Here is an 11242-nt window from a genome sequence, read left to right on the forward strand (position 1 = left end):
GGCAGCCTCACTTGCTAGTAGTGTCGATCTAATCTGGATGAGGGATCAGCTGCTTGACCCAACAGAAACTAAGCCTGTCTGCAGGATCCAGCACTTGTGGTCTTCAATGTTACCCATGCTTTTGGCCAGCACTGAGGGAGTTAATTGCAGAGTCTGCTCCCTGGGAAGCTGTTTGAGCTCACCCTGCACTTAGTTAAAATTACTGTGCTCTCCTGCTTGTGTGCTGAAGTGCTACACTGATGATATATGTACAGAGAGCTGAGATCCGTGTCTGTGTGGCTTGTGTATGGTGCCGACTCCCAGGTCTATTTTCTATGGAAGTTGCTGCAGGAGCTGTTCCATAGAGACCTCTGCTGACATCACCAGTGCAGACGTCAGCTAGCTGCAGGACTTCTTTGTAGATCCCTCCGCCAGCACTTCTTGTTATGTGTTTCTGCAGCCGGAAAAAATAGTTCCTCAACAGCGGGGGAACAAGAAATATATCAGAAGGAGATGACAGAAATTCTCCTTAAGGTCAGCAAGGTATTCTCCCATAAGGGGAAAATAAATAACAGATGGCACTGATCCTCCACTTCAGTCTGATCTCCTGCTGTGCTTTGTCACAATGATTTATTGATGCAGGCACTAGTGTTACCAGTTGGAAACCGGAGAATGAACAGTGGGCTCACCTGGATAAGCTTGGGAGTCCTGTGCTTGTAAGAAGTTCTTTTCTGCCTCTCTTGTTAGGAGAAGAGAGGGAGACAGGGAGATTTTGCAGCCAATAATGGCGTCTGTGGGTCTTGTCCCGCAGCAGGCTTGAGCTTCAGAGGAGCTGTTTTGTTATGAATATCTCTCCAAGAAAGTTCAGAAGTGGATCAAAATGATCCCTGAGGTTTCCTAGATCGGTCAAGTAGCTTTGATAGGGTACTTTTGCCTTCAAAAAGGCAATTTCCCCAGTTGCTTGGTATACAGCACAGGAGCATACAAATCTTGTGTCTCTTACATTAGGCTGCAGGCCACGCCTCTACCGTATATTTTTTTAAAGAAATATCTTGAACACTTTTCATCTTTATCAAGATGGACCACCTTAGACCTAGAAATGATTTCCCTTCCCTTCCTCTCCAAAGTCCTCTTCAAATCCTCTCTCACACTTCTTAACAAATCACCCACATCCACACCACACATCCTCATTTTCTTCCGCCATTCCATCCTCATCATTAAATCTTTATATTGACTCCTTACCATGGCAGCCTTTTTATAGCCCCATCGACAAAAAAAAGTTTTGCACCTCATATTTCATCCAATCCCATCACACCAACACACTTTCAAACTTACTCTTTTGAGATTTACACCAACTATATTTTTTCTTAAAATCATTCACAACTTTCTCATCCTCAAGCAAACTCACATTCAATTTCCACACACCTCTCCCATGCACTCACCTTAAATCTCCTCTAAACTCACCTTTCAGGCACTCATGGTCCTAAAAAGGAACTGAAAATTGAGAAAAACCATGACATATTATATTTTTAGAAAAAAACATACTATCAATCCTAGATGTTATCCCACCCCTGTCAGCTTTATAGGTTGGTGGTGGCGACTTCCCCAAAAAAACCTCAGCAGCATCAAATAAGAAAAAATCTGAAATAATGTTTGCCAATTTTTTTCCTGAGGCATCAACTTTCCCCTCAGTTACACAGTTAAAATTACCTGTTACTATCACAGGGATCCTAACAGGTAATTCTAAACATAATTTATCTAATAAACTTAACCTGTCCTCTTTTTTTGTAGGACCATAAATATTTATTATATTAACTTTCCACCCCCTCCCACACACAACTGCAGAGATGCAACGACCCACCTCTATTACCTTATAACATTCAAAAACAAAATTTCTATTATTTAATACTACCCCAACTCCATCATTTTTATTCCCACTAGAGCCAGACCAGATATGCTGGCCATATGGCCAATCAGCGTCTTCCAGAGGTTTTTCTATATCACACTCCTGTAGACACACAATATCAAAGGAATGGTTATGTAAGAAGTCCAGAATCACAGATCTTCTAACTCTAGACTTTAGAAGTCTTACATTAAGGGACGCGATGTCCCAATTTGTTTTAGAGATCATTCATTGGCTCAACAAACCATAAACTCAGTCTTCACGCCTTCCTTATCCTTTCTCATCTGGCAAACTCCCACTTAGCTGGAAGATAGTGGACTCCAAATTCACCTCCAGGTAAGCCATTGACGCAGGAGAACAAGAACCCACTGGGTAATCCCGCTCACTCACCGGACTTGCCACGCAATGGCTACTTGATGGTTCAGACAACCGGGCCCTTTTATTCTTAGCATGATCCGGTTCCTCAGAAGGCCTCACCCCAGTCTCAGTAAAGTCTCCTTGACCTCCAACTCCCTCTTTATCCATACTTTCACTGCTCTAACTGAGCTGGGGTTTCCAAGGCTAACTCACGTTCTTCACAAAAGGAGTCGATGAAACTCCCTTGTTAGGAAGAAACATCCATCTCAGCTGACAGAACCTCTTCCACTCTCCCGGGCTCCATCAGTAGGACGTCCCCACTAGAGCAGTCTCCACACGCTGTTCCGCTACCTTCACCCTGGAAGAGACTGCGGCCTCAGGTGCCACACTCCTAGGCCTCGGAGAGTTCGTGACCACCTCAGAGTATGCCCTTGCATTGCCCTTGTTCACACGATGAGTACAATCGTTAAAGGCATGCCCCTCATTCCACAAGCATGGCAAGCAATCGGATTGGTACAGTCCTTAGCAACATGCCCACTTTGGTTGCACTTGGAGCAAACAAGCACAGCAGTACAAACCTCTTGTAAGTGGCCGTACTTCTTACATTTCCTTCAAAAAAACTGGGGCCTCAGGAAAGAAGAGAATACCCCTATCCCTCCCGATGGAGAAACTTTGAGGAGGGTAATGAACACCTCCAGGCTCGGAAGAACTTTCTCCAAATCTGACAAAATATCTTTATTTGCCAGTCCATAAGTTCTCCTCGTTCATGATTTTGTGACTGTTGCTAAGAAAAGCCGCAATGTCATGTTCATGCACAAAGGGATTATACATAAATATGACTAGGGGAACATCACCTTTGGAGTACAAGACTGTAAAGGTCAAGCCATCCAAGGTTGGATTCTCCTGCTCCTTCAACTTCTTGTACAGCAAGCCGCCATAGATTGCAGCACCAAGACATACCATCCTTCCTTCCATGATTCCTGCAGGCAGACAATGTTTTCTCTTGTCACTTCCAGGATTTTGAAGATCACCTCGTGCATCATATATGACAGATTGAAACGCTCTCTGACAGCAGCATCAACTTCAATGCGGAGTGCATTGCGAACCCAATTGTCATCGGTCCCAGCACAGCGTATATTCATGCTTATTATGATCACTCTCTCATTCCTCCTCGTTCTCCCCCTAAAGCAGCAACCGGCTTAAGCCATCAAAATGGCGATGCCGGAAGGGCAAGGGAAAACACTCAAGGACCCCAGACAAGACAAATGGTCGTAGCCATAAGTCCGAAAAACGATTACCTGAATTGGTTTTGGCCTATGGCTGCACCCTGGCCGAAAGAAGGCACTCAGATAAAGGCCAGGAGCTTATTATGACACATACAATGTCTGTTCCATTCTTGCATTATTCAATTGTCAAATTGTCCCATTGCCCTCTAACAATGGGACAATGGAATAATGCAAGAATGGAAGAATGGAACAGACATTGCACATGTCATAATGGGCTCTTGGCTTTTACCTAGGTTTGCTGCAACAGCTAGCTTCAGTCTGTAGGGAGCCTATAGACTGGGAAGCAGGGGAGACCGCTGCTCATTTGTTCAATAATTACTTACCCTCTCTAACCCCCACCCTTCCCGGTCTTGAGGCGCGTGGGACATTAGGGGGGAGAGAAGAGGAGAATGTGTGAAAATAGGTGGACGCTTAGGGGACGTATCAGATATTAAACTGATAAGAAAAGAATCTACCCTTGATCTTAGCCAAAAGGCCGAGAAGCAATTACCTGAATTGGTTTTGGCCTATGGCTGCACCCTAGCCCCAAGAAGGCACCCATTGTAGGGATAGGGGCAAAGACTCCTCTTAGGAAGACATGTTGTTCATCAATAGACACCTTAAAACCCACAACTATACTGCTTGTTGCAGATGCACCCCACAAGTTTTTAATCTGCATAAGTCCATCTATTTTCCCACATTCCTCCTCCCCTTCCAATGTCCCGCCTCAAGACCAGGGGGGAACGTAGAGAGGATAACTAATTAATGAACAAACGAACTAGTAGCAATCTCCCCTGCTTCCCAGTCTATAGGCTACCTACAGACTGAAGCTGGCTGCTGCAGCACTGACAGATAAAAGCAAGGAGCTTATTATGACACGTGCAATGTCTGTTCCATTCTTCCATTCTTGCATTCTTAAATTATTCCATTCTCCCATTGTTCCATTGCCCCCTAACAATTCGACAATGGAATAATGCAAGAATGGAAGAATGGGACAGATATTGCACGTGTCATAATGGGCTCCTGACTTTTATCTAGCTGTGTCGCAAAAGCTAGCTTCAGTCTGTAGGGAGTCTACAGACTGGGAAGCAGGCGGGACCGCTGTTCGTTTGTTCAATAATTAGTTACCTTCTCTACCTTCCATCCTTCCCGGTCTTGAGGCGCGTGGAACATTAGGGGGGAGAGGAGAGGAGAATGTGTGAAAATAGGTGGACGTATAGGGGACTTATCAGATATTAAACTGATAAGAAAAGATACTACACTTGAAATTAGCCAAAAGGCCGAGAAGCGATTACCTGAATTGGTTTTGGCCTATGGCAGCACCCTGGCCCCAAGAAGGCTCCCATTGTAGGGATAGGGACAAAGATTCCCCTTAGGAAGACATGTTGCTCATCAATAGACACCTTAAAACCCACAACTATATTGCTATTTGCAGATGCACCCCACACTTTTTCAATCTGCATAAGTCCACCTATATTCACACATTCTCTCCCCCCCCCAATGTCCCGCCTCAAGACCGGAGGGGGTAGAGAGGATATCTAATTAATGAACAAACAAAGGAGCAGCGGTCCCCACTGCTTCCCAGTCTGTAGGCTCCCTACAGACTGAAGCTGGCTGCTGCAGCACTGCCAGATAAAAGCCAGGAGCTTATTATGACACTTGCAATGTCTTTTCCATTCTTCCTTTCTTGCATTATTTCATTGTCCCATTGTTCCATTGCTCCCTAACAATGGGACAATGGAATAATGCAAGAATGGAGGAATCGAACAGACATTGCATGTGTCATAATGGGCTCCTGGCTTTTATCTAGCTGTGCTGCAGCAGCCAGCTTCAGTCTGTAGGGAGCCTACAGACTGGGAAGCAGGGGGGACCGCTGCTCATTTGTTCAATAATTAGTTACCCTCTCTACCCCCCACCCTTCCCGGTCTTGAGTCGCATGGCACATTAGTGGGGAGAGGAGAATGTGGGAAAATAGGTGGACGTGTAGGTGACGTATCAGATATTAAACTGATAAGAAAAGATTTTTTTTTTTGAAAGCCTGAATTCGTGTCTAAATCCAAGAGCGCTTGAAAAAGTGACAAGTGCCACAAAAAAGTGCACTAGGATGCTGGTCATCTTGAAACCCTCTCCAAAAGGAGAAGGGTCCCCCAAAGCATTCCCTGTCCCTCTGAGCCAGAAGGCCACAGTGAGGAACTGGGACAAAAAGTCACCTCCAGCCGAAGCCAGAGGCGACCCAATCTTACCCCCAGCACCTGCCCGAGTTCTCTCCAGAGCAAGGCACTGGGAGCCAAAGACTGTGCTCCCCTCCCGGAACGGGGAAGCCAACAACGCTCTCCCCCTGAAAGTGGCGAGCCAGGGAGATTCAGGGGGGAGCAAAACCTGATGGCCACACACTCCCCTCCCAGACCTGCCAAGAGAGGAACCCGTAAGTTAACCGCTTCCCGACAAAATCCAAGTGACATGTGGACACACGTGAATAGGTGACACACAGTGACAAAAATATAATATTTAAATAGTGAAGGTGTTTTCAGTGTAATACTGACCGGACCTCCGACCGGAAATGTAAAAAATTCCCCATCCTAAGGCCAGAAGGCCCGGAGCAGGGTGTGTGATAGAAGAGTGAAAAGATGTGTTTGTGCAAATGTGCCATAAACTCAAGTGGGGTTCCCAATCCCAGTGAGTTAAGGCACCCCAGGGTCACCGCTCCTGGGGCACTTCACACTTCGCGCTTTCAATCTTCCCAGGCCCAATGGCGTCGATCCTGGGGGGCCATGCTTTCCACCAGATAACTACATAAGCCACCTGGGGTACTAACACGCACCCAAACCCAGTGTGCATAATGTATGAATCAACTAGGGCGGCGAGTGCCATGCCGCCGTTTCGAAAGATACTACACTTGATCTTAGCCAAAAGGCCGAGAAGCGATTACCTGAGTTGGTTTTGGCCTATAGCTGCACCCTAGCCCCAAGAAGGCACCGATTGTAGGGATACAACTTCAGACCAAAATACAGAGAGTGAGGATACTCCAGCAATGTGGTGTAATTAAAATTTCCATTTATTTGAAGAATGATATTTCCATAAAAAATGCACTTACAAGAAGAGCCAATTCACACCATATGGGCAAACAGAGTAAAAAAACGCTACGCGTTTCGGCTTAGCAAAGTCTTAACCAAGGTGAGCGGACTTTATCATTCTCTTTGTATAGCTGCAATTGTAGGGATAGGGAGAAAGACTCCCCTTAGGAAGACATGTTGTTCATCAATAGACACCTTAAAACCCACAGCTATACTGCTTGTTGCAGATGCGTCCCACACTTTTTTAATCTGCATAAGTCCACCTACTTTCACACATTGTCCTCCCCCCAATGTCCCACGCGCCTCAAGACTGGGGAGTAGAGAGGATAACTAATTAATGAACAAACGAGCAGCTGTCTCCCCTGCTTCCCAGTCTGTAGGCTCCCTACAGACTGAAGGTAGCTGCTGCAGCACAGCCAGATAAAAGCTAGAAGCCCATTATGACACGTGCAATGTCGGTTGCATTCTTGCATTCTTTCATTCCATTCTCCCATTGTTCCATTGCCCCCTAACAATTGGACAATGGAATAATGCAAGAATGGAAGAATGGAACAGACATTGCACCTGTTATAATGGGCTCCTGCCTTTTATCTAGCTGTGCTGCAGCAGCCAGCTTCAGTCTGTAGGGAGCGTACAGACTGGGAAGCAGGGGGGACCGCTGCTCATTTGTTCAATAATTAGTTACCCTCTCTACCCCCCATCCTTCCCGGTCCTGAGTCGCGTGGGACATTAGGAATGTTTGAAAATAGGTGGGCGTATAGGGGACGTATCAGATTTTAAAGGCTGAGAAGTGATTACCTGTATTGGTTTTGGCCTATGGCTGCACCCTGGCCCCAAGAAGGCACCCATTGTAGGGATAGGAGCAAAGACTCCCCTTAAGAAGACATGTTGTCCACAGGCACCCCACATGTTTTTAATCTGCATTAGTCCACTTATTTTTACACATTCCCACCCCCCCAATGTCCCACACGCCTCAAGACTGGGGAGAGGGTAGAGAGGATAACTAATTAATGAACAAGCGAGCAGCGGTCCCCCCTGCTTCCCAGTCTGTAGGCTCCCTACAGACTGAAGCTGGCTGCTGCAGCACTGCCAGATAAAAGCCAGGAACCTATTATGACATGTGCAATGTCTTTTCTATTCTTGCATTATTCCCATTGTTCCATTGCCCCCTAACAATGGGACAATAGAATAATGCAAGAATGGAAGAGATCTTGCATGTGTCATAATGGGCTCCTGGCTTTTATCTAGCTGTGCTGCTGCAGCCAGCTTCAGTCTGTAGGGAGCCTACAGACTGGAAAGCAGGGAGGACCGCTGCTCATTTGTTCAATAATTAGTTACCCTCTCTACCCCCCACCCTTCCTGGTCTTGGTGCGCGAGAGACATTAGGGGGAGAGGAGAATGTGTGAAAAAAATTGGACCTATAGGGGACGTATCAGATATTAAACTGATAAGAAAGATTTATTTTTATTTTTCATCAGACAAGGAAATTCCACAGTCTATGAAAACCAGACTAAGGAAAATTCCACCAAAACAGCTGCGTCAAATCCAATACGCAATTAGCTGTTCCCATCATCATCGGAAATATTTATTTCTTTTTTCAAAACAACAAAAACAAAAATCAAGAAGTACTAACAAAATATCTCCACTTTTTAACTTTCCAAATTCCCTCCGCATCCACTTCCCCTCTCCTCTTTTTGTCCCACAGGAAACACACATACATCTTCTCCAAAATCACCTTCACACTATCCTTTACAGCAATTTCCTTCCTTTTAAACACATACACATTCCTCACATCCCATAACACTTCCTTTATATACACAAGCATCAACCACAAAACGCTTTTCTTTGTCCCATCACATATTTCCAAACCAAGCATAAACAACTCAAAATACACCAAATTCACACCACACAATTCTTTACACAAAGGCCTCATTCTACCAATCACATCTCTAGCATACTGACAATTCAAAAAAACATGCAACACACTTTCCCTTCCACCACAGCCATTCCTTGGACACATCTCACTCCTCACCAAACCGCTATTCCTCTGAAACTCTCTCACAGGTAATACTTCATGTAAAGACTGCCACACAACCTCACTCTGTTTGTTCGTCATACCAATCATCCGCACTTTCTTCCAAACCTTCTGCACATCACCACCCCTAACCATATTTATTCCACATTCTACCTCTCTACATTTAATCATCATATACACAGCCTTCTTATTCTCCAATAATCTCACATCTGCATCACACAGTTCATACCTCACCAAAAACTTATAAACCCACACGTACCATACAGGCACCTCAAAAACAATCGGACACCGCAAATTCCTCTCTCGCCACTTTAAACAAAACAAATACTCTCCAAATAAATACCTACTCATACATGAAAATTTTTCATCCGCCCTAATCACTTTCAAAGCAAATACAACAATATTCACACCAAAGAAACACATCGAAATTCGGAAAACCCAAACCACCTTTTCCACTCTTTTAACCAAATTTTCTTTCCTAGCTCTCTTTATTTTAGAGTTCCACAAAAATACAATAAAAATTCCATTCAAGCTTCTCATACACATGTATCCTGGTGGAAATACTACCGCAATATACATAAAAAAAATGGAAACACCACACTCTTAACAATTAAAATCTTCCCAAAAAAGGACAAATTAGTAATTTTCCAAAAATTCAACTTCTGCTCAACTTTTCCTTTTGCATCATCACAACTTTCTTTCCCATCCGAACTCTCTGAAAACTTCACACCCAACACTTTAATATGTCCATTCACTACATTCACATCTACATCCCTACTTAAACTTCCACCTCCAAAAGCCTTACACTCACTCTTTTCCCAATTCACTTTAAACGCAGGCGCACCACAAAAAATAGACACTAACAACTTCACACGCCTGACTGAACATTCAGAATCACATAATACACACGCGTCATCCATATAACCACTCACCTTCCATTCTTTTCCTCCACCTCCCGGCACTTGTACAACAAGAATCACCTTATCTTTCCTCAGCATACACAACAATGGCTCAATTGCACAAATAAACGCTACAGGGGACAAAAGACACTCCTGTCGCACACCCGAAAACACATTCACTTTCCTACCCACATACCCATTCATTAAAACACAGCTACAAACTCCTCACTCGCCCAACAAAATCAGCCGGAAAACCCATTTTTAACAACACCCTGAACAAAAACCCATGCTGCAACCTATCATACTCCTTTTCAAAATCCAAACTTAACAAAAACACACTCTTCTTTCGACCCATGCAATCCCATAGACAATCGCTTAACATACACACACACTCATGAATCCGCCTCCCAGGTATCGCACAACACTGCTCATCCCCAATCACACTCTCCATCACATCACAAATCCTATTAGCCATAAGTTTTGCATAGATTTTATAAGCACAATTAAGTAAAGTTATTGGCCTCCAATTTCTCAGACTTTTCAAATCCCCTTTCTTAGGAATTAACACAACCATACCCGCACGCATACTCTCAGCCAACTCCATGTTTCCCCACATATACAGTACAGACCAAAAGTTTGGACACACCTTCTCATTTAAAGATATTTCTGTATTTTCATGACTTTGAAAATTGTACATTCACACTGAAGGCATCAAAACTATGAATTAACACATGTGGAATTATATACTTAACAAAAAAGTGTGAAACAACTGAAAATATGTCTTATATTCTAGGTTCTTCAAAGTAACCACCTTTTGCTTTGATGATTGCTTTGCACACTCTTGGCATTCTTTTGATGAGCTTCAAGAGGTAGTCACCGGAAATGGTTTTCACTTCACAGGTGTGCCCTGTCAGGTTTAATAAGTGGGATTTCTTGCCTTATAAATGGGGTTGGGACCATCAGTTGTGTTGTGCAGAAGTCAGGTGGGATACACAGCTGATAGTCCTACTGAATAGACTGTTAGAATTTGTATTATTGCAAGAAAAAAGCAGCTAAGTAAAGAAAAACGAGTGGCCATCATTACTTTAAGAAATGAAGATCAGTCAGTCCGAAAAATTGGGAAAACTTTGAAAGTGTCCCCAAGTGCAGTTGCAAAAACCATCAAGCGCTACAAAGAAACTGGCTCACATGAGGACCGCCCCAGGAAAGGAAGACCAAGAGTCACCTCTGCTTCTGAGGATAAGTTTATCCGAGTCACCAGCCTCAGAAATCGCAGGTTAACAGCAGCTCAGATTAGAGACCAGGTCAATGCCACACAGAGTTCTAGCAGCAGACACATCTCTACAACAACTGTTAAGAGGAGACTTTGTGCAGCAGGCCTTCATGGTAAAATAGCTGCTAGGAAACCACTGCTAAGGACAGGCAACAAGCAGAAGAGACTTGTTTGGGCTAAAGAACACAAGAAATGGACATTAGACCAGTGGAAATCTGTGCTTTAGTCTGATGAGTCCAAATTTGAGATCTTTAGTTCCAACCACCGTGTCTTTGTGCAATGCAGAAAAGGTGAACGGATGGACTCTACATGCTTGGTTCCCACCGTGAAGCATGGAGGAGAAGGTGTGGGGGTGCTTTGCTGGTGACACTGTTGGGGATTTATTCAAAATTGAAGGCATACTGAACTAGCATGGCTACCACAGCATCTTGCAGCGGCATGCTATTCCATCCGGTTT

The 11242-nt window shown here is 44.2% G+C and overlaps 3 pseudogenes; all 3 read right to left on the reverse strand.

The window, feature by feature from the left end:
* Positions 1 to 3905: 3905 nt before the first annotated feature.
* LOC141150947 (U2 spliceosomal RNA) lies at positions 3906 to 4012 on the reverse strand (annotated as a pseudogene).
* A 683-nt stretch (positions 4013 to 4695) lies between these two features.
* Positions 4696 to 4796, reverse strand: LOC141150966 (U2 spliceosomal RNA; annotated as a pseudogene).
* Positions 4797 to 6340: 1544 nt separating this feature from the next.
* LOC141151301 (U2 spliceosomal RNA) lies at positions 6341 to 6430 on the reverse strand (annotated as a pseudogene).
* Between the last annotated feature and the right edge of the window lie 4812 nt (positions 6431 to 11242).

This window comes from Phyllobates terribilis, unplaced genomic scaffold (assembly GCF_046119375.1).
Source record: "Phyllobates terribilis strain yellow unplaced genomic scaffold, ASM4611937v1 Scaffold_5__5_contigs__length_657084704, whole genome shotgun sequence".
Classification (NCBI taxonomy): domain Eukaryota; kingdom Metazoa; phylum Chordata; class Amphibia; order Anura; family Dendrobatidae; genus Phyllobates; species Phyllobates terribilis.